The sequence below is a fragment of the Macrotis lagotis genome, chromosome 4 (assembly GCF_037893015.1).
Source record: "Macrotis lagotis isolate mMagLag1 chromosome 4, bilby.v1.9.chrom.fasta, whole genome shotgun sequence".
NCBI lineage: Eukaryota > Metazoa > Chordata > Mammalia > Peramelemorphia > Peramelidae > Macrotis > Macrotis lagotis.
This window is the reverse complement of record NC_133661.1, coordinates 159,601,709-159,623,066: the sequence shown is the minus strand read 5'-3', so window position 1 is coordinate 159,623,066 and position 21,358 is coordinate 159,601,709.

The following is a 21,358-nucleotide window of genomic DNA, read 5'->3' as shown; positions in this document are numbered from 1 at the left end:
GGGGATTTGCAGCCAACTCCCTAGGTCTGGGGGGGTGGGGGGGAACAACAGAGTCTGGATTATTCAGGAACAATGTGTTCTGGGGCCTCAGGCTGTTTAGTTAATCTCTATTATTCACTCAGTACTGAGAGAGATCTGCTGCCCACACCTGAGCCTGGGGGTGGGAATGGGTGAGGGGGGTTGTTACTGTGTTTGTTCTGGGAAGAGACCCATTCTCCCACAGGGATGGGGGGAGGGGATTCAATTGAAAATGCAGGGACTTGGGGCTTCTAGGTGGCAGCAGTGGATAAAGCACTGGCCCTGGAGTCAGGAGTACCTGGGTTCAAATTCAGTCTCAGACACTTAATAATTACCTTGCTGTGTGGCCTTGGGCAAGCCACTTAACCCCATTTGCCTTGCAAAATCCTAAAAAAAATGCAAGGACTTCACTGGAAATATGGGGCTTGTGACCCTATTCTTCCTTTCAGACCAGTGGAGCTGAATTGATTGATGTCCAGCCACTGCACTGGAACTCTTCCTCCAACCTCTCTCTGCCATCTTCACTCTCAGAGAATATTAAAGCATAAGGAGGCTACCAGACTTGGTTCTTATTGACTATAGGACTTTATTGGTCAATCCCATACAACCCTAGGGATTCATCAGTTTCCCAGTGATAACTAAATTACTGCAGAAGATACAGTCAAGTACAGTAAAATCTTTATAAAAAAAAAGACATAAAATACCAAATTTTCTTTTTTAAGGTATTAAAGTGCTTTAGGCACACACACTAATCATCTATCAATCAACCCAATCAATCAGTCAACAAGAGGTAGGTAGGTGATTCTATGGTTATTTTATGGTTAGAACAATGGACCTGGAGTCAGGATAGACCTGAGTTCAAATCATTTTCAGACACTAGTTTTGTGACCTGGGCACTTAACCTCTATTTGCTTTAGTTTCTACACACTAAATACAAGGAAATTTGGGAGAGAGGGTGCTTAATAGTTACAGGGTTTCTAGGGGAGAAACAGGAAAAGTAGAAGTTGGTGTTTGAGCTTCAATTTGATGGCAGAGATGAGGAGAGAATGCATTTCAGCGGGGGGGGGGCTGCTGTTACAAATACATGGAGTATGAAAATGGAGTACCTTGTGTAAGAAACAAAAGGTTATGATGCCAGCATAGCTGAATTGGAGGGTGCTTTAAGAGGAGTCAAGAGTAAGTAGACTGAAAAAAGTAGGTAGGAAGCAGGTTATGAAAAGTTTTTGATGCCAAACAAGTATTTTATATTTTATTCTTGAGATAAGAGGTCATGAGAACTGATTGGGTGATATGGACAGATCTGCATTTATGCAAATCACTTGGGCAGTAAGTATGGATAATGACTTAGAATGGGAGCTGTTGTAATCATTTATATGAGAAGTGATGAGGACGTGAACTAAGTTCACAGCTGTGTGAGCAGAGAGTAGGATTTATATATGAGAGATGTGCTGTAAGTAGCAATGACAAAATTTGACACCTGATTGCTCATATGGGGTGAAGAAGATTGAGGAGTAAAGAATAATATTCAGTCTATTTACCTAGGAACTAGAGAAGCTTAGAAGAGAAAAAGATTTTGGGGAAAAGACACTTTCTTCTGTGTTAGACATTTTGAGTTTGAGATACTTCTTGGATATCCAGTTTGAGATGTTCAACAGGTGATGCTGGATTGATGCTCAGGAAAGACTATGAATGGTTGTGTAGAGATAATAATTAGGCCCATGGGAGCTGAAGAGATCACTATACATCTAACAAGAGAAAAATAGAGGGCCTAGAACAGAGACTTAGAGAACAGCTACTGTTAAGGGAGATATGAAATAGATGATATACAAACAAAGGATGCTAAGGAGTGATTGGGCAAGAAGGAGGTAGATCAGAAGAGAATAATATAAAAACCCTAAAATGAAGTGGAAGAGAATGAGAACTGAAAAACAGACCTTCAAATTTGGCAATTAAGAAATGAAGGAGGGGCAGCTAGGTGGCACAGTGGATAAAGCACCGACCCTGGAGTCAGGAGACCTGGGTTCAAATCCGGTCTCAGACACTTAATAATTACCTAGCTGTGTGGCCTTGGGCAAGCCACTTAACCCCATTTGCCTTGCAAAAAAAAAAAAAAAAAGAAAAGAAATGAAGGAGTATTCAGGCTCTACTTTACTTCCAGTTCAACTTTTTACTCTCTGGACTTTTCCTCTTCCTCCCCAGCATATTCCCCCCACTCTACCACAAGTACTATCCATCCTCTTTCCAGTTCCTTTTTATGGCTTGATTTTTTTCCATTAGAATATAAAATCCTTGGGGGAATGCCCTTTTTGCTTGTGTTCATTTAACCTACTATAGCACAGTTTCTAGCACATGGTAAATGCTTGAACTATCTCTCTCTCTCTCCTCTCTCTCTCTCTATCTATCTATTATAACTTTGGAGAGATTATTTTCAACCTAGTATTGAAGTTGGAAGCCAGATTGCAAAATTTTGAGAAACAAGTGAGAAGAGAGGAAGTAGAAGCAGCAAGTGTAGATAATTTTTTCCCTATAATTTTTTCCTATGAATTTAATTGGAAATGGAGGAGAAATGTGTTATTAGAGATCTTGAGTGGGTTAATGGTAGGATCTGAAGAAGGTTTTTTGATTTTGTTTTGTTTTGCTTTTTTTTTTAATGTTTTTGCTCAGCAATGGGGTTAAGTGGCTTTCCCAAGGCCACACAGCTAGGTAATTAAGTGTCTGAGACCGGATTTGAACCCAGGTACTCCTGACTTCAGGGCCGGTGCTTTATCCACTGTGCCACCTAGCCACCCTGATTTTGTTTTGTTTTTAAAGGATGAAGGAGACTTGGATAAGTTTGAATACAGAAGAGAAGAAGCAATAGATTAGACAGGAAGCAAGATTTGCTGAGATTGCTGGAGGAAGATTTATATAGTGTCTACTATGTGTTTACAATTATTATCTTATTTGATCCTTATTACAACCCTAGGAGATAGATATTATTATTATTACTTCCATTTTACAAATGAAGAATCTGAAGTAAGCAGAGGTTAAGTGACTTGCCCAGGATCATACAGCTAGGAAATAACTGAACTTGAATTTGAACTCAGGTCTTTCTGACTCCAGGCCTGGTCCTCTATCTACTTCATCACCTAGATGCCTAAAGAAGACAAAGGAGGATGGGATTGAGAGCAGATGTAGGTTGGACTACCTTATCGTCAGAGATTAGGGTAAAGGCCAAGAGAGTGAGAGATGATGATCTCAAAGGGTTCTGAGATGAAGAGTAGAGAAGATAGAACTAATGTTGAAAGTGAAATAAGAGATGGAGTCCTCAGGTGAGAGAGAGGAAGTAGAGAGAAGTATGGGAGGTCTGGGGAGAGAAGGTTTAAAAATTTTTTGTGGGGAATAAGATAGGCAGTTAGAGAAAAATAAAAAGATTGCCTTCCAATGGTGAGGGACCATTTGGATACCATAAATTTGTAAGGTACTCAGTCCTTTGGTGAATGTGCCTTCCCCTAGTTCTATTCAGCAGTATCTGAATAGGAGACATGATGGGAGCAATTCAGGATTGGCTTTGGGAAGGGAATAAACCTAATAGGGCAAGGGATATGTGAGAAGAAGACAGCATAGGGAGGAAAGTGAAGTCAGGGAAGGGGTAATGAAGTGGGAAAGTACTCAGGTGGTGGTGGTGGTGGTAGAGGGGAATGAATGGAAGGATTGGAGGACATCATTAGGATCTATATGAGAGTGAATGTAACATAAACTTATTACATCAGAAAGGGGGAATATGAATATGTTCCTCAAATTCCATGCAGAAGAGTGTTTAGCCATCTCTCTCTCCATCATCCCATAATCCCAAGCTTGAGAAGAAGATAAATTTAGGACAAAGCTGTTCTTTAGAGTTGAGGGTAGTTGGGACAGGGGTAAGCACATGGAACTTATTCCCCAAAAGTGGAATAAAATTGAGAATAAAAATAGATTCAAAATCAGGGGGGAGACGTTAATAGATAAGAAATCTCCAGTAGGTTAGGAGAAATGAAAGTTATATAGAAAATGTTCCTAGTCCTTGAGGTTGACTGAGATGGCCCCAATCTTCCATAACTATGCCTCAGATTTATCAGGCTTAAGATTTTTGACTAGATGAAGTGTTTCCCCACCCTCACCCCATGGGATTTTCAGAACTAATAGTGCTGACCTTACCTGAGTGCAGAATCTGATCTCTCACTTTTAGTAGTTGTATGACTTAAATTCATTAAGGCTCAGTTTCCTTATTTGTAAAATCTATATTTGAGAGATCCTAAAAGATCTCAAATGTAAAGTGCTTCCCTTATCTTAAGAAACAATTTAAATATTAGCAATGACAATGATAATATTCTGGATGAAAATGAAGTTTAGAAACCTGGAAGGGTCCTGGGGTGGATGAATTAAATAATTTCAGTTAGAGCTGAGTTTAGAAGGTGTGACCTTGCTCACCTCAAAGCACTGACTCCATATGGACATGCCTAAAGCTCCACTGTGGAGTTCCCCAAAGTGCTCACAGTCTATTTCTTCTGGACAGTTTGGCTAACCCGGGCTCAGGGGAACAAGGAAGGGTGTGGGGGAAAACCACCCCAAACCTGTGCAGGCTGTTCTAGATGTTTCTCATCTGAACATTTACAAAAGAACAAAGTTGGCTTAAGATCCAACATTTGTGTTTCAAAAATATGCCATATCAACAGCTACCTTTTCCCAAGTGGAACATTTTTTTTCCCTTTTCACATTTTTTTCAGACATGTTTTTGGCATTTGATGCAGAAAAACAATTGAGATGTCGAGGGTCAAACTTCCATCCAACCAACCTCCCCAAACTAAAGTTTATGTTTAAACTTCATGTATATTTATACATACAGCCCACAAATGTAGCTGTACATGATGTGCCCATTTCCAGCTCTGCAGTGTTTCTTTCTTTTGCAAAATGGCATGAAGGCATAAACACCACCCCCATGCAACTGCACACAAGGTATCTATATGACGAAAATAAAATCCCCCGGTATTTATACAACAGATTGCTAGCTCTGATACACACACATCACATAGTCCTACACATACAGCAAACAGGTGTAATGTGGGGGTGCGAATATAAGTAAATGGGATGCTGGTGTGAGTGAGAGGCTGGTGAAAATCTAGGCGAGGGTGGAGGGGCTTTTGGAACCAGTGTCCCCTTCCCCAGACCTGTCCTGTTCTATTCCAGGTCCTGGCATCTCAGAACAAGTGCTGCCAATTAGACCTCCTGAAGTGGTCCTGGCTGGCCTACCCATGTGGGTGGAGGCAGATGGATGCCAAAGCCCTAAGATGGGGCCCTGGGAGAACAGACAAGCCATCAAAAGTGTAAGTAGAAAGGGAGAGAACTGGGGTGGGCACCCAGGAAATCAGACAAGAATCTGTCACCTCTTACCTGGCTGGAAAAGGGAAAAACCCCTTTGGAACATAAGTGAGAGTTTCTGTGTTTTATTTAGCCTCTTCTTTGTCGTGTGATCATGAGCAAGGAAGTCATTTGCCCATATGTAAAAATGAAGGTTTGTACTAAATGATTTCTCAGACACTTACTAGCTATGTAACTCTAGGCAAGTCACTTCTTTGTTTGCCTCAGTTTCCTCATCTGTGAGATGAACTAGAGAAGGAAAGGGCAAACCATTACGATATCTTTTCTAAGAAAACCCAAACAGTAGGAGCTGCTAGGTGGCATAGTGGACAGAATCCCAGACCTGAAATTAGGAAGGCTCATTTTCTTGAGTTTACATCTGGCCTCAGGCACTTACTAGCTGTGTGACCCTGATCAAGTCACTTAATCCTGCTTGCCTCAGTTTCCCCATCCATCAAATTGCAAACCACTCCAGTATCTTTTGCCAAAAAAAACCCCAAATGGGATCAAAGAGAGTCAAACTAGACAGAAAAAAAACAAAAACAAAAATGACTGAACAGCAACAATGCCTAGATGATTTCTAAACTCCTTTCTAACTCCTGATGGAGAAGCTGGACTTAGGAATCTGGAAGACCTCAGTTCAAATACTACCTCATCCAAGATACTACAAACAGTATGAACTGTTAGGTGGCACAGTGGAAAGAATGCCAGACCCCAAATCAGGAACATTCATCTTCCTGGGTTCAAATCTGACCTTAGACACTCACTAGCTTTGTGCACCTGGGCAAATGACTACTTTTTTTTGCTCTCAATTTCCTCATCCATTACATGAATTTTTAATTCTAAATCTATGATCCTAAGGTCCTATGATATGGTAGGTAGGTTCTGAGTAACAGGAATAGGAAGGGAAATACCTACGGGGGGTTATGAGTCTACCTAGCTCAATGAAAAGAGTTTTAGTTGTGGAGTTCAAATCCTGCCACTGATATCACTCATTTAAACCCGGGTAAGTTATATCACCTCTTTAAGGCCTCAAGTTCCCTTTTTGCAAAGTGATGAGATTTCAGTAGGTAATTTTAAATTTGATTCCAATTCTAAAATAATTCTTTGAAATCCAGTAAACCTTTACAAAAATGTACTATTGAAAAGAATCAATCAGAGTATATTCTTAGATTCCCAACTGAAACCCTCTCATGGAGGAGAATCATATATACAAATTGCAGCTGCTACTAAAGCCTTATTTTTAAATAACTATTAACATAAAACTCACCACTACTAAAGGAAATATCTATCAATAGGAGGAAGAGGAGGAAGTTTCCATCTTCTTAAAGAGCAGAGTGGAACATTACCTCCTTTTCACTGGAAAAAAATAGTCAAGGGGATTTTAGAGCCCCAAGACAAAAATACTCATGTATACTATTATTTTTAATAAGCAGTTCTATTTTTTTTGTAGAAAAAACAGAATTGGCCATATTGTGTATATTTTCCCTGAGATATTGGTTATTCTTAAAAGGTAAACTCTTGAGGGCAAGGACAGTTTTATTCTTGACTTCTCAGAACCTAACACTCAGGCATTTAATAAACAGTTCTTGATGGAGTGATTCATTCAGACTTGGAATAAGACTATCCCTAGGTCCCATGCAATCATTTAGGATTGCTGATGGCAATTTGAGGGGCACAATATTAGGGTAAAATAACTTCAGCTTTAAGAGGGCACAACTTGCAAGTCCAACTTAGTCTAATCACAGTTCATGGGAGTCCCAGGTCTTAGGTAGCTTGTCTTTCTCTTCCTTATGCCTAATAGAAGGGAGAGATAAGAGGAGACCTTCTGTAGAATGAGTTCAGACATAGTATGTGAAAGACTCACAGGAAGAAAGAGGGCTCTTTACCTCCAAAACATCCTCCTCTGTGTTAGTCTGGCCAAAAATAAAAATATACCACCTTAGGTAATATTTCCTGATGATGAGGGGTTATTTTTAAAAATTTTATTTTCAGATTGCCATTCTCTCCTCACCCCCACAATGAGGAATTATTAAGGGCAATCACTAAGGCCAAATCTTCATTACTGCTCAGATCTTTTCTTGGAAAGACTATAAACAGGATCCCACATTGAATAGAATATGACTGTGAATCACAAAAGACCTCTAGGGAAATACAGAGGTATACTTGGTTTCTAGACTAATAGTTTGTGCAAGAGAGCATCTACCTAATAACACAAATACAACAACACAGAGAAATAGGAAAAACCCTAGAACCACTCTCTACAATAGAGCAGCTGCAGTTTCTGGGAGCTTCCCTTACCACTCATTTCCTCATCTTCTAATATCATAATTCACTGAAAGATTGGTTCGGTTTGACCAGAGAACTACAGCTCTAAAGGAAGCAGTGGAGTGGGATGGGATGGGATAGAGCAAAGGAGTTGTAGTCAGAGGACCTGGTCTCTGCTACTTATTATGTGTTTAACCTTAGAATGGCCTTTTAACTTCCTCTGGGTCTTAAGTTTCTTCCTCAATTAAAAAAAGGGAGGTTGGACTAGACCAGGGGTTCTTAATCTTTTTGTGGGTTGGGGACCCCTACTTGGTCATCTGGTGAAGTTTATGTACCTCTTCTCATAATAACCTTTATAAAGGCATAAATGTATAAACAGGATTACAAAGGAAACTAAAAATAAAATTAAGGATTTTCTCTCTCCTCTTCCTTCTCCCTCCTTCCTCTGTCTTTCTGTCTCTCTTTCTCACACTTTTTCTCATTCTCTGTTTCTGTCTTCCTCTCTCTCTCTCTCTCTCTCTCTCTCTCTCTCTCTGTCTCTCTCTCTCACACACACTGTATCTCTCTCTCTCTCTCTCCACATGCATATACTTTTTTTTTTCTCATCTAATTTCATATGTCATAGATCTCCTGAAATATATCCACGGGATCTGTGACAGTTAGCAATCCCTAGATTGCATCATCTCTAAGGTCTCTATAAGCTCCAAATTTTGTGGGCCTGGGAGCAGTCCCTGATGAGGCTCCTCTTTGGACTGGGTTCTTCTTCCACTTCCAGCTTATTGCTAACACTTATCTCCAGTTAGCAGTCCCAGCTGAGCTGCACCATTCCCAGCTAGTTGTTGACACTCATCTCCGGTGCACAGTCCCAGTTGGGCTCTCCTACACCCCTGCTTGTTGCTAATGCCAACAGCCAATTAAACCTAGCTCACCATAAAGACCAGCTCCCAGAAAAGAGATATTTCATAGAATCAGTTGGCATAGGCTCATTATGGGCCAATCCCAGAATCCATTGGGTCTCATATCACTAGGATTCTTTGCCACAATGCAGGTCAGACCAGGGTGAGTGTTCTCTCTACAGGGAGAAAAAGCTAAACAAATATACAAACAAACCTAAAAGCTTAGTAGAGAGATGCCTAGCTATTCCAGCTCCTATGACTCATGTCTATCCCTCTGGCACTCACTTGTACTGGAGCAAACCAAACCAATCTGATGATCCACCTGGTTGCACTGACAATCTCTGAAGCCCTACCAGTCCCCAGGGTAGCTACCCGACAGAATCCTATTCTCCCTTAGTGAAAAATGCTGTTTCCTCTGGTAGTGACTGACAGGTAAGGAAGCAGCAGTAATCATAGCTGTTCATGTCTATAAGCTAACAGACCTCTGCAGCTCGAAAGCTTTGGGAAGGAGAGAGGCTGTAGAAGGACCCCATGGACCACACCCAGAGACCAAAAAGATGCTCCTTGGGTTTCAGAGGCCAAAGTTTTCGACATTTCTTTTTATTTTTAAATATATCATCTATTTATTTATTTTTCCAACTACATGCAATGATAGTTTTCAACAATAATTTTTTGCAAGGTTTTGAGTTTTACATTTTTCTCCCTCCCTCCCCTCCCCCTGATAGAAAGCAATCCAATATAAGCTATACATGTATAATAACCATACTAAACATAGATCTATATTAAACCTGTGAAAACAGAATCAAATCCAAACGGGAAAAAAAAAAACATTAGAGAGAGAAAAAAAGACATAATATATAAGACAACTTTTAAAAATTGAATATAGTAAACTTTGGTCTATATTTAAACTCCACAGTTCCTTCGCTGGATATGAATGATATCTTTTTTAGAGTCTTTTGAAATTGTCTTTGATTATTAAACTGCTGAAATATTCTACAACTTTTAATACTTAAAAATGGGAAAACCTATTGCCTGGTCCTGTCATCTGAAATAACTTCTCTCTTTTCACCTTCATGTATCTATCCTTCAAGGCTGAGTTTAAAGACCCTTTTCAGGGAGCTCATAGCACTATTTACCCTCTGCTCAGTTTTGATTGTTTTGCTTACTGGGCACCTAATAATATAAATAATAGTAATAATAATAATAGTGATGATGATGATGATGATAGTTATCCTTCATTCTCAAAAAAGACCACAATATCAAGGAGGTGATGCCAAGACAAGCACATGAATTGCATTTGGGTGAGGGGGTTCTGTGCTAAATCACCACCTCACTTTCTCCTCCAGAGCCATCTGGGTCCAGTGGCCAGATAGGAATCAGGATGACCTGAGATGGCTCTGAATGCAAGACAATTAGGGTTAAAACTTGCCCAAGGCCATAAAATATCTGAGGCTAGATTCAAACTCCCATCCTCCTGACTCCAAGACCAGTCCTCTATCCACTATGCCATCTAGCTGCCCTGGGGCACCTAATGCTTGTATGCCAAAAACGTCACTGTTTTCCATTCACATTTTGTCAATTTTTTTTAACATTATAAACATTTAGAGATTACTCCCACTTTTGGGGAGATATTTTGTAACAAAGTAGAACAATTAAACAAACTGATAATGCAGTGACCTTGTTGCCCACCTTTCTATTTAAAAAAAATGAATGGAAATTTTCTCTCCCTTATCTCCCCATCCCATTCAAAAAAAAAAAAAAAAGAAAAACTTTTTGTTTTTGTTTTTGGTAACAAATATATCTTGTCAAACAAAACAAATTCCCTCAATGAATTTGATTCCTAGACTCCCCACCTAAACTATAAAGCCTTTGAGGCTAGGAACACATATTTGTATTCTGTGTCTGTCATTACAGTTGGTATGAAATTTTGAACATGTGCTTCTTGATTGATTGTTAAGTTGGTGTTGGTTCTTTAAATTAAAGAAGAATTAAATTGTAGATCTTTCTGTTCTATTAGGCAAAAAGATTGTTTACAGAAATTTGATTATTTTTTTCTTGGTAAAACTGATATTAGGACTAGGCAACATAGATAGTAGGATTTTAGGAGTACCAGGAACTTTTCTCTGCCCCCCCAAACTTTTGTCATTGGCTATAAACATAATAATAATAATTCATTTATATGCTTTTATTCACTGACATTCTATCATTAGAGATCCACACCTTTAGATATTCAAGACATTCAAATGTTCCCTACAAAATTGTATATGCCAGTTGTGAGTGACAGTGAAGGAGGTGGAGAGAAGTGTTCAGAGAGGAAGATGTCCCTCAAACAGCTAGCTATCAAATGCCCACTGGCAGGGACTCTAGACCAAGGTTTTATGGATGATTGCCTCGAAAGGGAAGAGAAAACCAGGCATCAGGGGAGAGAAACGGGAGGTATGAGGAAAATCAAACCAAAATACTTTCCCTAGAGATTTCCTATTTTTAGGAACAGGTTATATTATATGGTACAACTTGAGACTCACCTATGTGAATCTTCAGTCATTGCCCCAAACCCCTGGTCACAGGAATCTTGGAAGGAATTTCATTTATTACAGTAAAGTGGAGCAGAGTTGGCAAATAATAAATACATCAAAAGAGCTGGGATTTTATGGTTGTGGGTGTTCAATCAATAAATAAATCAAGAAATATTTTTATTTATTTTTATTTTTACATAATATTTTCTTCCCATTTACTTGTAAAGACATTTTCTAACATTCATTTAAAATTATTTATTTTCTCAACCACATGCAAAGATTCAGCAATCATTTCTTTTTGCAAGGTTTCGAATTTCAGGTTTTTTTCCCTCCCTCCCTCCCTCCCCCCCTTTCCCCCCTCCCCCTGACAGAAAGCATCTATAACTATTATACGTTCATTTTTTTCTCCCTCCCTCTTTATCTCATCCTTCCCCCCACCTCCCAGCCCAAGATGATAAGCAATTAGAAACTATATGATAGGCATTGGAGTTACAGAGAGAATACTGAAATGGTCCTTTCCTTTCAGGTAGATACATTATTTTTTTAAGAAAGATTTTATTTATTTTGAATTTTACAAATTTTCCCCAATCTTTCTTCTGTCCCCCCAACCCCCACAGAAGGCAGTCTATTAGTCTTTACATTGTTTCCATGGTGTGCATTGATCTAAGTTGAATGTGATGAGAGAGAAAGCATATCCTTAAGCAAGAAACATAAAGTATAAGAGAGCAAAATTACATAATAAGAGGAGTTTTTTTTTTAAATTAAGGCAATAGTCTTAGTCTTTGTTCAAATTCCACAATTCTTTCTCTGGATACAGATGGCATTCTCCATCACAGATACCCCCAAATTGTTCCTGACTGTTGGACTGATGGAATGAGTAAGTCCATTAAGGTTGATCATCACCCCCATATTGCTGTTATTGTGTACAATGTTCTTCTGGTTTTGCTCATCTCGCTCAGCATCAGTTCATGCAAATCCTTCCAGGCTTCCCTGAATTCTCATCCCTTCTGGTTTCTAATAGAACAATAGTCTTCCATCACATACATATACCAGGTGCATACATTCTAAAGGGAGAAAATATGTTTATATATAAGTAAATATCAGGAAATGGAAGGGAGTGGATGGAAGGAATTAGCTTCCATATCTTAGCAGATGATATTGCTGTTGCTATGATCAAAATGCACATTATCAATTTGAAGATTAAGAACTTGGGTAGGACCTTCATTTGATAGATGAGGGAACCAAGACCCTAAGAGGTGAAACAACTTGCCCAAAGTTAAACAGTCAACTAGTAATTATTAAGCTCCTACATTGTGACAAACACTGGGAATAAAAAGAAAGTTAAAAGAAGTCGTTTCTGCTCTCAAAGAATTCACGGTCTAATAGATTAAAAAAAAATGGGTAAACAACTCTGTACAGAGTATATTCAGTATGAATGAAGATAACCAACCTAGATAGAAAGGAGCAACCCCCAACTCAGAGCCCTTTGTAATGCTCTCCTCTGTTGAGAGTGCTCTCCTTATTTAGAAGTGTTTAGTCTTCCTCTACTGGCATCCTGTGAATCATGGGTCCAAATTCAAAGCCTTGCCATCTTGGGAGGGTATGTTGTAACTTGTGCTTCCCTGATGTGACCTTGGAAAGCTTGGTACTGTTGCTCCTAAAGCTGGGCTTTAGCCTTGCCTCTGGGTCAGAGAACCTGGGACAGAACCAGGTTCTGCTGGGGTCTGTAACTTCTTGGCAATTTGAATCATAGGCAAGTCATCTGCCCTCTAGAAGCTTCAATTTCCTCATCTGTTAAAGAAGTGAATTGGCATTCTATGATAATTCAGCTTCAATATGCATTTTATTACCAAATGTTGCACAGAATTGAAATTTGGCTAGAAATGGAAATGGGTTTTGGAGGAGAAGAATAATTATTTTGCCTGTTAGTCTTGAACCCCGGCTTCTAAGAAAAACAGTTTATATATGTGGCCAGTATATAAGTTAAGTCACTGCTTCACAGCCCCATCCTTCTCCTTGTATTTGAGGGACACCAGTTGGAAGAGACACTAAATATACTAAGTGTCATAAAATAATGGTATTAATCCGCTTTACTTAGACCTTTGTCAGGGAGTAGAATTGACTCTGAAAGAAAAGAAGATAAATTATAGTATGGGAGAAGGGAAGGAGAAGGAAGGAAAGAAAGAAGAAAGAAGAAAAGGGAAAGGGAAAGAATGAAGGAGGGTAGGAAGGAAGAAAAAAGATAAATCACAGTTTGAGGTGGGGAGAGGGAAAGGAAGGAAGGAAGGAAGGAAAGAAAGAAAGAAAGAAAGAAAGAAAGAAAGAAAGAAAGAAGGAAATTATAGCATGATCTCAGAGGAAAGGGAAGGAAGGAAAGAAGGAAGAAAAATGTAAATTAGTTTGAGGGAAGGGGAGGGGAAGGAAGGGAGGAAGAAAAAAAGGAAGGAAAAAAGCAAGGAAGGGAGGAAGAAAAAAGGGAAAATAATGGAAACAGCACCAGAAGGAGAAAAAAAAGGAAAGGAAGGAAAAAAGGAAGAAAGGTGAAGGATGAAAAGTGGAGCCCTCCCTCTACCTTAAAAAGTAACCATCTGCCTTATATTGATGGGTTCTTGTCCTTTGTTATTGAAGACCAAAATGACAATCACTATGTTAGAGATGAGTTAGTATGTCCAAATGTGGCTGATCAGACCATTAGAGCACACACACACACACACACACACACACACACACACACACACACACACCACTCTCCAAAATTTCTAATCAAGGTTCATTTCTTCGCAAGAATTAGTGTAAGATACACACTGAGGGAAGGCACAGATCTGGTTTGTCCTGCTGACCAAGATAACTGCTTTAAGAGGGGAAAAAAAAAAATTAAAGCTGAAATTCGTTGGAATGGATTCGCCCCGAACCTTTCTCCCAGGACGGAGCGCCAGGGGTACTGATGGGCCAAATGCCAGCCATCTAAGCTGGCCTAGAAAGGGGTAATTTCAGAGACAATGATTTAGAGCAGAGTGCAATGAGGGCTGGAGGAGGCGAGGTAGCTAGCTGTTCCCCACGGCGCTCATTAAGGCTCCATAGATTGCTTTTTCCGTCTCCCTGCTAGCCCTCCAAAGTGCCTGTTATTAATTCATAAAAACACTGCAAGAGTGATTGAGTCCGATGATTACTGGAGCAGGCAAACACTAGAGACGGTAAAACATTCCATGTCTCTCTATCAGGTCCTCTGGAGCACGAGTTGGGGGGGGGGCGGAAAGGGAAAAAAGGAAGAAAGGGGGAGGGGGAAGTCTCGTGAAATATTAATCAGAGCGTGTTGTCCCCGGGGCCAGAGATGCGAAGCCATGAAATCATTGTAGCTAGAGTTTCCCGGTGACATGTATTTGAGAAGATGATTATTGCGGGTAAACACACCTAAATATTCTGGATGTGTGGATTTCGCCTCTGGTGTCAATGTGAAAATCCGATTCCCTTATCATCGTTCTGCAGGCAGGGCCCCGGGGGGACCCGCTGACAAGGCGCGGGTAGGATTTGGCTGAAAGACCTGCAAACGGAAAGGGCCCAGATACGGATGGCTTCAATTGCATTCAAAACGTTCTCTATGGAGGAGGGGGTTGAGGGTGGGGAGAAAATATGGGAAGGGGGTGAAGGAGGAGGGGAGAAGTGAGGGGAGTTGGGGGGATTTAGGGGGGTTGGTGGGAGTTGGGAGGGGAAGAAAAGGGAGAGGAGGAAAGAGAAAAAGCGGTAGAGGGAGAGCTAAACAGAGGGGAAAGGGGGGGGAAAGGACAGAGGGAAAGAGTCAAAGGGAAGGGTGTCTGGGGGAAGGAGGGAAGGGAGGGAAATGAGAGAGGAGGAGGTCAGCTGGTGGTGAGAAGGGATGGAGGGGCAAGGAGAGGAGAGGGGAGAGGAGAGAGAGACGGAAACAGATGGGAGAGAGAGAGAGAGAGAGAGAGAGAGAAGAAACAAAAGACAGATAAGGAAAGAAGGAAGAGAGAGCAGATGGGAGGGAAAGTGGAAGAGAAAATTGAGGGGGTATACCAGGTAGGGGGGAGGGAAGAGGGAAGAAAAGGTAGAAGAATACAAAATAGATGCTTAGAAAAGCTTCATGTCTGGGTCTGGACTGCGGTGCTCCCTGAAACTTAATCAAAGGCTTCCAGAAACATAGGGAGTTCAAATAATTAATAAACTTGGATCCTTTCCATGAGATTTTTAAGCACCTTCTCAGTAGTACACTTGAAGTACCCAAGTTAAATTTTTGGACAAACTCAAAAATTGTCAAAATTCATCATTACTGGCATGGTGGAGGGTAGATTGAGAGACTCCCTGGACTGCCTGTGGCAAGAACTCGACATTTTCCCACAAAACTCTCATCATGAAGGTTGCTGTTAATTATCGGTGCCTTTAATTGATCAAATATAATTGAATTTCATAGAAAGTAGCCTTCCCTGTTTTTCTTCCCCTAAGAAACAATTGTATAATAGGAAAATCCTTCTAAATCCTAAAGGGTCCAACTAGTTCTGGAGTGGGAGCAAATCCCTGATGGACACAATAGAAAGGGATTGTTTCCCTGTCAATTGACAAGTAACTTGGAGTGGGGGTGGGGGGGGGTGAGGATCTGGTTATGGTAGAACTTTATATAAGAGTTAGCAAAGATCTAGTAATCAACCACTCCAGTCCTTTGGTTTTAAAGAGGAGGAATCTGAGGGCTGAAAGGGGAAGTGACTTTCTCAAGGACACACTTGTTCTTATCCTTTGTTATTGAAGACCAAAACTACATCACTGTATTAAAGATGAATTACAGTGTATACAACTGTGGCTGATCAGACCAACAGGGCACAGAATGCTTTACCTCAAATAGTCTATCTGAACACCTGGGGTGAATTCTCTAAATTTTCTCATTTCCTTTGAGTTGATTCAATTCTGCTTTGGGAGTAAGAAGTATCAGACGATTTGAACAGCTTACTCAGATCTTCTGATCATGTAACAAACCCCCTTCTTTTACAGATAAGGAAACTGAGACCCCCAAAGGATTGAAATGACTGGATAATTCATAGCAGATTTGAGATTAGAATCCAGATTTTATGATACCTGTGTTCTTCCCACTATTGCTGAGTTCCTCTTCTTAAAGCAATTGTCTAGTTCACCAATAAATGTTCCAGCTTCTGAGTACCCTTTCCAGGAAAGAGAATAGGCAGTGTGAAAATTGGGAAGCTGTCAATTTCTCTTTACCACTCTCCAGGTCCCCAAGAATTTAGCACTATCATGTTGCCCCCTGGTTTTCCAAGCTTCCCATCCCTACCAGCCCATCCTACCTGGTACTTTTTCCTTGTAGCAGTGTCCTGTTACAATATTGTTCTTTCTTCTTTCCCCAATCAAAACTTCCATTCCCTTGTTCACTCATTTCAGTCCTATCTGATTCTTTGTGATCCTATTTGGAGATTTCTTGGCAAAGATACTGCAGTAGTTTGCCTTTTCCTTATCCAGTTCATTTATGGATGAAGAAACTGAGGCAAACAGGGAGAAGTGACTTGCCCAGGATCACACAGCTATTAACTGTCTGGGGTCCAGATTTTGAACTCAGGTCTTTTTGACTCCAGTTCTGGTGATCTAAATACTGCACCACCTAGCTACCCATCATTCCCTTAGCAAATCTCAAAAAATTAGGTTACTAGTTCTGTACTTTTCCTGATTGAGGAGGGAACAGTAGTGGTCTGAAGTCTTAAACACTGTCTAGTGGCTAGGACTCTTGAATGAAGATGGGCCCAGCCAATTTAATGAAATTGGTCAGTCCTTCTTTACTTCTTTCTTGTAGACATACAGATAAGTTCAAGCATGATACAATGGCTAGGTCACTGAACCTGGGCTAAGGGAGACCTGAATTCAAATCCTACCTTAGATGTATAAACTTGAACATAATCTTTTCATTTCTTTTTTTTTTTAAAGTTTTTGCGACACAATGGGGTTAAGTGGCTTGCCCAAGACCACCCAGCTAGGTAATTATTAAATGTCTGAGGCTGGATTTGAACTCAGGTACTTCTGACTCCAGGGCCAGTGATTTATCCACTGTACCACCTAGCCACCCCAGGACATAGTCTTTTAATTACTCTGCTATCAATTTCCTTACCTGAAAAATGAGGGGATGGATTAGATGACTTCTGAGGATCCTTCCCTGGAAAATAGGCATTCTTTTATTTTGTTAAATATTTTTAATTGATATTTTATTTCATTTTTCCAATTACATGCTATGGAAATTTTTCTATATTCATCCACTTCCTTATTTTAAGTTACATATTTTTCTACCGCCCTTCCTTCCCACTCCCTCTCTTCAGCAGCAAACAGTCTGGTAAAAGTTGTACATGTATTTTTGTGTTTAACATATTTACATATTAGTCATTTTGTGAATGAGAAATTAGAACTAAAGGAAAAGAAAGAAAGTCATGGGATAGGAAGGAAAAACATAAGAGAAATTTTTAAAAAGTGAATTTAATATCCATTCAGATTCTGTGGAGTTTTTGTTTTGTTTTGTTTTTTCCCTCTGGATGTAGATGGCATTGTTCATAACAGTTTCCCAGGTCTACCAGGGTTGTCCTAGATCTCTGAACTTCTGAGAGGAGCTGAAGCAATCATAATTGATCAACTCACAATGTTGCTATTTTGTACAATGTTTTCTTGGTTTTGCTCCCTTTACTCAGCATCAGTTCATGTAATTTTTTTTTCCATACTTCTCCAAAGTAGGACAATTCATGGTTCCTTATCTAACAATAGTATTCCATAACATTCATATAACATAACTTGTTCAACCATTCCCATCTGATGGGCATTCCTTTGATTTCCAAAAGAAAGTGGACATTCTTAACAATCTTTGGGTCATGAACCCTTTTGGAAGTTTTATAATGTTTATGGACCCATTCCTGGAATAATGTTTTTAAATGCATCAAATAAAATACAAAGGATTACAAAGGAAACCAATTATATTGAAATACAATTAAATTTTTTTATAGATTCCAAGTTAAGAACCCTAGCTCTAATGAGCCTAAATAAATAACTGAGGTAGAGAATCAATCCAAAAGAACACAAAAACTGAAGTTAGTCTGAATTCTAATCTTAGCTATGGAATTGGGCAAATTGCTTTCTCTCTATGGGCCTCAATTTCCTCCTTTGCAAAACCAGAGGACTGGGTTAACTGATTTCTAAGGTCTTTTTCAGCTCATTGATTTTACAAATGACATCAGCATTCCTTCCTGCCTGTCATATATTCTTAATGTACCCTGGACTTGTGGTTGATTGGCCCTCTGCAAGGGTCTGTCAGGGCATTGAAGCATCTGAAATGCATGCATGCATTCATCCATTCAACATTTACTGAGGACTTAATGTATGTGCAAGGTCCTATGCCAGGCCTGTCATTGTAGAGAAGCAATCATTACATGGGGAGGGAAATGATTCCCCCATGCTTTCCCCATTCTGCCTGAGTATCTTAAATTTACAACAGTCTCTCTTCAGCTTTTACAGCCTCCAACTCGAGAGGGATCAATCCATTCTCTCCATCAAATTCACATCAGTATTACCAAGTGGCAAACAACGACATGAATTATAGGCAGACAGCAGTGATTGTTTCAGTGAGTGATGCAGCTTTAGAAAGCAGTTTGTCATTAACTCTATGAAAAATGCAGGAAAGGATGATGAACCGAGATCCAGGTTCTAGGTCTGGTTTTGTTACCCCCTAACCATGCTGCTTTGGTTAAATCACTTAACCATTTTGGGCACTTTTTCTTTCAAGATTGAGGTTGGTCTCTTGCAGAAGATGTCATTTCTATCTCTAAGCCACTTTGTTCTGATGATGGGTTAGCTCCCACATCGCCTAACACACTTTCTTCTTGGACTTAACGCAGGACCCCCTAGTACATTAAGTAAAAATCTGCATGGCATACTGGGAAAATTTTATATTTCTTTCACCATGGTAAGACACTGTCTTATATTTTTAGTACATGGTATGATAAAATAAGTGAGATTATAATATATTACTTCTAGATTAAAATCCAAACTTCTCTGCCTGGAATTCAAGACCCTTTACACACACTATCATCCCAATCTAATATTCCAAACTTATCTTCTATTTGTTTCCCTACATGCAACTGCTGTCAAGGCTGGCTTCCTCATTTAGTACCCAGATGTTCAAATGAACATGTGATGGGCCATTTCCTCCCACAAAAGCATACCTGTCTTTCTTTTTTTACCTTTTGCACAGGTCTTCCCCCAGATTCATCAAAGGGCTGGAGGTCTTGCTCATTTTCTTTCAGCATCAGAAGGATATCCTTGAAACCCATAGAATGTCCATTTCTTATCTGATGTCCTTCATTCTCGAAGAACACCATGATATCAAGAAGTTACTGCCATGACAAACACATGAATTGGAGTGGGGGGGTGCTAAGTTATCAGCCTCACTTTCTCCTCTCCAGAGCCATCTAGATCCACTGGTCAGATATGAATCATGATGACTGAAGATGGTTCTGGATGTGAGCAATCAGAGTTAAGTGATTTGCCCAAGTGACTGGTCACACAACTAGTAAATGTTAAGTGTCTGAGCTTAGATTTGAACTTCCTTCCTCCTGACTCCAAAGCCAGTGGTCTATTGACTGCATCACCATGTTACCAATTCATTTCTTTCTTTTCTTTCTTCTTTCCCTTCTTCCTTTGTTCTTTTACTTTCTTCTTTTCCCTCCATCTTTCTTTCTTTCCTTCTCTCCTTCTTTCTTTTCTCTTACTTCCTACCTTCTTTTTTCTTTTTTTCCTCTCTTTCTCCCTTTTTCTTTCTTTCTCTCCTACCTTTTGTATTTTATTTTATTTTACTTTATTTTAGGTTTTTGGAAGGCAAATGGGGTTAAGTGTCTTCTACCTTTTTTCCATCTTTTCCTCTCTCCCATCTCCTTTATTTTCTTTCTTTATCTTTTTCTCTTCTTCCTTGCTTCCCTTCTTTTTTCTCTTCCTCACTCCTTCCCTTTATTTCTCTCCCTCCCTCCTTTCCTTCCTTCCTTCCTTCCTTCCTTCCTTCCTTCCTTCTTTTCTTCCTTCTTCCCTTACTTTCTCTTTCTTTTTTTTCTCTCTCTCTCTGTCTCTGCCTCTCTCTCTCCACATCCTTGATAATATCCTTTATGCTAGTCTTTTATAGTTCTTCATTTGATATGAAGTGCATATGAGAGTACCCAAATGGTACACTAATTCTTCAATTGTCCTCTATTGACAGTGCCTGCTCACATTCTCCATGTATGTTTTCCCATTATCCTCTGAGTGATCCTTAGTTTTGATTCCCTGGAAATTGAGGTATTCTATGACTATCAGTTGTGCAATACTAAAATAGAATACTGACTTTTAAAAAATGGTCTCTTGTTTTTGGAAGAAATTTAGAGTCATTAAAGGAACTTTGCTGTTTTCTGAGGACAATTCCTCCTGCTCTTTCTTGTTTAATTTGGTACCCAACATGTGCATTTTCAGCCTGGCAAAGCTATAGATACTGAAGGATTAATTCTATAGATTGTTCATCTCACTCAGGATAACTTATGATGGTTAACATTAAAAATAAAAGTGTCCAAGAGAGATTCAATAATTGACCATATACCTGCTTTCCAATCTATGTAAAATCTTTGTGAATCTTTTATGAACAAATCAAATGTATCTTCAATGAGGGCATCAATAAGGAACAAGAGGCTTTTGTATATGATATTCAACAATGGGTCACATCTTTAATATCTCACAATTAATGAAAGATATAGGAAATGAAATGGCATTGTGCCTATTGTTGTTAATTATAGAAAAGCATTTAATACAATAGAACAAAAGTCATTTTATAGGCTCTTATACCAAGGATGCTGATGATTCTTATGCAGTCTTGCATCCTTTTACCAAGATCATTCAAAATTCCTTGGAAGGTATAATAAAGTAGATCTATCTGTTCATTGAACCTTGAATAGCAAACATGAGGTAAGACTTAAAACAGGGAGGCATACTTTCTAAAAATATTCACAATGGTGAGGGAGCAAATCTATCATGCAAGTCAGATTGAGAAAGGGAATAGGGATTCTCTTTGGACAGTGAAACCCTCCAGATGTTCTTGAGTGTAAATGAAATTGTGTTGATAAAATCAAACCCCAAGACACTGAAGAGTGTTCTTAAAGACATCCATAATCATTCAAAGGAGTTTTTTTTGGCCATCCAAACAAGAAAGACCAAATGGATGAAGAATATCTATATTCTAGGTTTTAATATGTACTTGTAGGGACCTGCTATAGATTA